General features: G+C 45.9%; 1 long non-coding RNA gene and 1 pseudogene across 1 annotated transcript; both read left to right on the plus strand.

The window, feature by feature from the left end:
* Positions 1–251: 251 nt before the first annotated feature.
* On the plus strand, positions 252–5,567 carry LOC119324597. The gene is made up of 4 exons (XR_005157043.1): positions 252–353; positions 2,306–2,380; positions 3,071–3,168; positions 5,259–5,567. It is a non-coding gene; the product is annotated as an uncharacterized LOC119324597 (long non-coding RNA).
* Positions 4,272–5,100, plus strand: LOC119324596 (annotated as a pseudogene).
* Positions 5,568–5,892: the final 325 nt, after the last annotated feature.

Genomic DNA, 5,892 nt, shown 5'->3' on the forward strand with positions numbered 1-5,892 from the left:
TCGAGCCGAGGCGAGTCAGTGCCGATCGCCATAACGCCACGTTTGGATGTCTGTATTGAGCCTCCGAATTGGACTTCATATTGCCTGGCTGCCAATTCGGCTGTTTGGATGCGCACTGAAACGCCAGACTGAAATGAGTCCCAATACAGAAGTGAATTCACTCTCACGCACAGAGGCCTCCCGCAATACGGAGCTCCACTGCTCCGATTTCGGTCGAATCGACCTACACCCGCAAAAGAAAACGATTGGACCTACGCCCCAACGGGAGACGGGAGACCTGCCTCTTCTCTCTCATGCGTGACCAAGGTCTGGAGGAGCCGCACCCAGGACAGCACACCGGCGGCAGTGCCCAGGTAAGCTCCTCTTGCTGGTCCTCCTCCTCCTCCTATGCCGGTACCGGCATCCCTACTGCCACAACTCGTTCCCCTTACTTCCATGGCGTCCCATCTCCTCTGCCATCAGGTCTCCTCTGCCGCTCCATGTCCTTCCATGGCCGCCACGACCGGGACCTAGCTGCCCACCGCCGTTCCTCGTCCTCTACCTCTGCTCCGTCATCCTTCCATGCCACCGGACCCCCTCCTCCTCTGCCGCCGGTTCCCCCATCTCCTCTGCTCCTTCCACATGTGCTCTGTCTGTCTGCTGCCAGATCCCCTCTTTTTCCCTCTCCTTCAGCTAGCTACGTATCATTTTTCTTCAGTTTGTGCAATCTGTGTACACAGTACAACGATCATGTTGGCCAATGTAATCCTAGTACACATCTTCAGTTAGCTAGGTGTTGGTTTTGTTCAGTTTCGTCAGATAATAAGTATGCATGCATCGTGAGCCTGTAGGAGAAAAAGGAGAGTGAGGCTATCCAGCTGCAATGACAGATCAGGTCATCAGGCTGAAGCTGAGTGTGCATCTATTTGAACTATTACTATATAATCATTTAATTTATAGTCACATTTTACAAATCGTGATTTGATGCATATGTAGAACAAAGTACTATGCAATTCCATAGTTTTCCATCCAAACATGATTTGGTATTGAAACCTCACGGAGATTCCATGAGCCAATATAATGAGCATCCAAACAAGCGAATTGGTATTCATGTCCATTACAGTTTCCTTGCTTATTTGGAATTGAAACCAATTCAATACAGAGGCCTCCAATACGGACATCCAAACACAGCGTAAAGATATTTTCGCTTGCCTTTGCCTCATGTGGATGTCCCAACTTCTCTAATAGTGCTATGACACTAGGTCATAATCTACACCTTTGTGTAGTTTCAGTTTGATTTGTCTCTGGATGTTTATCATGCCATTAGTTCTGTTTTTACACTATGTTTTGTTCCTACAGGTCATGAACCATCCCTTCTTGCCATCAATGCCCAACCATTGTTAGCATAGAAGTACTCGGTGTTACTTATTCATATTAATTTGTAGCTCATGTGTGCAATCTGACAGGGAGGCCAAAAGGTTCAGTTCATTTGAGAGTTTAGGATCTTCCTTTTTGTTCGGATAAATTACTTGGCAGTTGCGCCATCGCATATTTCATTGCTTTTATGCATTGTACATTCATGAGGTACCTTAGAAACTTTGTTGTGCTAATGATAAATAAGCTCTCATGTTAAAGAGGATATCTTGCTTTAAGCATGCATAGACTTATTTAACAATAAGAGATAATTTTATTCGGGATGTCCATGAACCATAATTTTGGGGAATAGGTTGCTTCCTGTCTTTTCGTTTGTTTTCCTGTCTTTTCGTTCATATCCTAGAAATGTTGAAGCAGGGAGGTGTCTTGACATATATTTTTATGCCGGATGCTTACGTTGTCAGACTAAAATTATCTTAGCGAATGCTCACTGCTTGTGCCTGGTCCTTTTTTGATGAATGCTTTATTTTTTACTGCTTTTGCAATGGATTGTCCAGTTCCAAGTTGTTTTGAGTTGTGAACTTATTTAAAAACCAGAAATCCCAAAGATCTGTACCCGGATCTACAAATGTGTCTTAAAAAGTGTTCATGCCAAGCATACAACCTTGCTAAAGGTTACATATATTGAGTTTATGTCGGTAGGTGTATGAAGACTCTCAAAATTTGGATAAAATCTTAAGTGCCATCCATAGGATCATCTATGGTCCGGCTTTATAGCACAAATGTTAGTTGTATAAAAGGAGTGGTATGTTATTGTGTAACTCCATATATTACTATGTTGCGATGTGGCTGATTAGAGACCTGTCTTCAGTACCATTTGCCTTCTGTCTCAAAAGATCAAATATTTATTTCCTCCTCCTATGATGCCGATGCTTGACTTTTGTGATCGTAGATTGACTTGTGATGTTGAGAAGATCACCATGTCGAAGGATGGACCATTAGAGAAGAGTGTTCTCGCCAAAGTAAGGTGACATTTGTTTCTGCTCATCTTGGTTGGGTTTAAAATCGGTGAACCTGGCGATGATTTGTCAGAGTATCCTCTCGCTCGCCTCACAATACAAATTCTTCTATTTTACTCTAGCTCTGCCTTTCATTTGTAGTGCATATGGAAGAAAGAAAACAAGTGAAAAGTGCTTATGCTAGGTAACCTAAATATGCAACGCAAATGTACTAATAGAAACATGATGTCACTTTCTCCATTTGCTTCACAAATTCTGGTGTGATATCTGTGGCACTATTTTTTTGCACCAGTACCAAGTACAAATGTTTATACATAGGTAAACAATGCAATGAGGGAGTAACATGTATGCTCTTATTCCATGACTATAGATATACTACACTGGGTATATTTTTTAGACCGGCATAGTGCAACAGATTAAGTACCGCTCCCTCTGAATCTATCTATTGTCTCTCAACTTGATCAATGTTCAATTTACATACATAAAATATATGTTCCTTATGTAGAGCTCACTAAGAAAATATAAGATCAGAAAAATATGAACTTGATGCAAAGAAAATATGTTACAAGTCTTGCCTACATTTTGATTGAATCATGCTTGGTTAGATTGATATAGCTATTTGCCTAAAAAGATTTTACTTTATATCCAACTTCTGTTGCATTTACCAGAAATAATCTTATGTTGCCTTTTCTATGCAGGTTGAGTTGAGCATGGCATGATGGTCATAGTTTCTGCAAGACGTATCTTCAATGCTCACAGGTTGTTATCCTAGGCCTATTCCGTGTAGCAAAACATGGTGAGTTCATGCTGAATATACATTGAATCTTTTTGTTGATCTTATCTTCCAAATACTCATGGCATGCCACTTGGTTCATGAATTTGAGCATACATGTGTACTACTTGACTTTGTAATAATATAATGCACATTAGCGAGTGAAAAAAAATATTCAGGCTTTCAATAGAATTCTTTTTGCCACGTATACTGAGAAATATGTTACTCCCTCCGGCCCATATCAATATTCATTTTAGAAAGTAGCATTATAAGAATTTGGTTAACTTAGCATGTTGATGGCTGCATGGAACAATTCTTGAAATCCTAAGGTTATGCAAATTGACACTGGCGTACAAAGTTTATTTCATTCTCTCGCACTTGTGATATTTGTTGCATCAGTCACTATGGTTCTTAAAACCGGATTCTGATTGTTCATTCAATCACCAAATCGAGAGGTGGAGGGCAGGGGTTGATTTCAGTTCCCATTGTAGAGAAGTATTTACTACATGTAAATCAACAATTCACTTCTTATTTACTTTTGTTTTGACATTGATTACTAAATTAATGTTAAGGGAAACGAGTGCATGTGACATCCCCTCCCCTCCCCTCCCCCGCGTCGCCCTCCCCACGGGCGACTCGGGAGGCGACGCAGCCCTCGAGCGCTCCCTCCCCTCCTCCCCCCCTCCCCCTGCCGCCGCCGGTGCTCCCCGCCGGGCAAAGCCCTGGTGGATCCGGCGGCGGCGGGACTTCGCTCCCAGGCGGCCTCCCCCCTCGAGCGTGGGGCTCGACGAGGCTGACAGAGCTGCGCTTCTCCGAACCTAGGGTTTCGCGATGGCGGCCCCAGATCCAGAGGGTCGGGCCTCTGGACTGGCATGGCGAGCACGCGGGCGGCGCGGCGCGACCCTTTGGGGGCGCGGCTGCGGCTACTTGGCTGTGCACCGGCGGATCCGGGCGGCGGAGGCTGCAGGCCGGCGCGGCAGCGGCCATGGTCGGCGGCGGCAAGGTGCAGGTGGCTGGTCTCCGCGACGGCGCTACTAGCCCTGCTCGACGCGTCCCGTGCGACTGCGATGGCTGGCCTTGTCTGGCTGCCATCCGGCAGCTGCTGGACTGCGCTGGCCGGTGCTTCCCTACATCGACAGTGACAATACGTGGTTTCCCTCTCTGTGCTGGTGGTCCTCTCTGGCGATCTGCTTCCCCATCTCCTGTTTGCTCTGCTTCGGCGGTTTTGGGGTTCTGGTCTTGGGCCGGGCGAAATCCCTGCGCAGCGATGGCCTGCGCTAACAACGGCGACACCTGAGGGTGCCGTTACCTCCATGGAGGCGCTGTCATGGCCCGGACTGGACCCTCTCCTCGGGCACCGGGGGAAACCCTTGGTCCAGTTCCCTGGACAAGGCAGCGGCGGCGTCTCAGCGCCGTTCCTTTCTTGAAAGCGCTGCTTGGGTCGCACTTGGAGTCCCCTATGCGTCAGCTGGAGATGGTCGCCTCCCCGGTCTTTCCGGCGAGGTTTGCTGGTAATGCGATGCTGTGATGAGGGCTGTAGCATGGAGCGTGGGCGTCCGGGGCGCAATGTACGCCGGCGCCGGCACGTCCAAGACGATGGCTTCGCTAGTTTTGGCTGGGTCCTGCCATCCACCTGCCGTCTCCTAGGCACATATGGGTGGAAGGTACGTTGGCCCGGTCAGCCCTGGAGATGCAGTCTTCTTCGGAGGCACCTGGCAACGACTGTGACGCGGCCTTGAGGCTCTGTGTCTAGCTACCTTGCCATTCATGGTTGGAGGCTGGACAAGGCAAGACCTTTCGTTGTTGTGGTCTGTAGTTGGTAGCACCTCCTCACCTGCTTGTCTGGTGAGGACGATGGTGTGTGTGCGTGTGTCCCTCCTTCTGGGAGGTTGTACCTGTACTGCTGTTCTCTTCCTGTTCAATGAAATGAAACGCAAATTCTTTTGCGTTTTCTCGAAAAAAAATTAATGTTAAGGCTAATACTTAAACATGGGACTACTAAAAAACAATCACGCCTGATGTCATATTATGCTACAAACAAATTAGTTTTATTTTTTAATGAGACGTTTTGTGTACTCCTCACTGATTTACTGTTACTTTTTCTTTTCTTGAAGCTGGATTTGGACCTTTGAAACTTAACTATGTAACAACACCATGCTCGGATTTGAAGAAATCATGTTGTGCACGCGTGTCAGCTAAGGACGCAACCCCATTGGTTCATCAAATTAACTGTAGAGGACCTTACAAGTGTATTAATATGTTGTACCATAACTATACAAATCCTTTATACCACTCTGCTCTGCCTTTGATAACTTGGATCTATGTGTTTTTGTTGAACTTGAGGCAATTAAGCTTTCTTTAGGCAAGTACTGTGTTACTTTTGATACAAATTGAATCTCCATGCTTTGTATTGAACTTGACATACGTTTATCTTATGCAACAACAGTTCCTTGTTTTGCTATAACTTTTCTCTGGCTACATATGTTGTACACTTGAAATTCTCCTATGACTATATTATCGGATTGGATATGATTGTACCCGGCAGCGGTACTGCTGGGTGCGGCAAGCCGCATTTTCTGCATGTTACTACCCATTGTGGCTAATCTAAGTGGGGCGGCGCTTCGGGTTCTGCCTGTGGGGTCTTCTGGTGGTTGGGACAACTAGCATTTTTATATTAGCAAATTTGCTACGACTATTTCTGCTTGCACATAATTTTGTTGTCGAAAAAACTTTCATTAGTCATAACTG

Source organism: Triticum dicoccoides, chromosome 6B (assembly GCF_002162155.2).
Source record: "Triticum dicoccoides isolate Atlit2015 ecotype Zavitan chromosome 6B, WEW_v2.0, whole genome shotgun sequence".
Classification (NCBI taxonomy): domain Eukaryota; kingdom Viridiplantae; phylum Streptophyta; class Magnoliopsida; order Poales; family Poaceae; genus Triticum; species Triticum dicoccoides.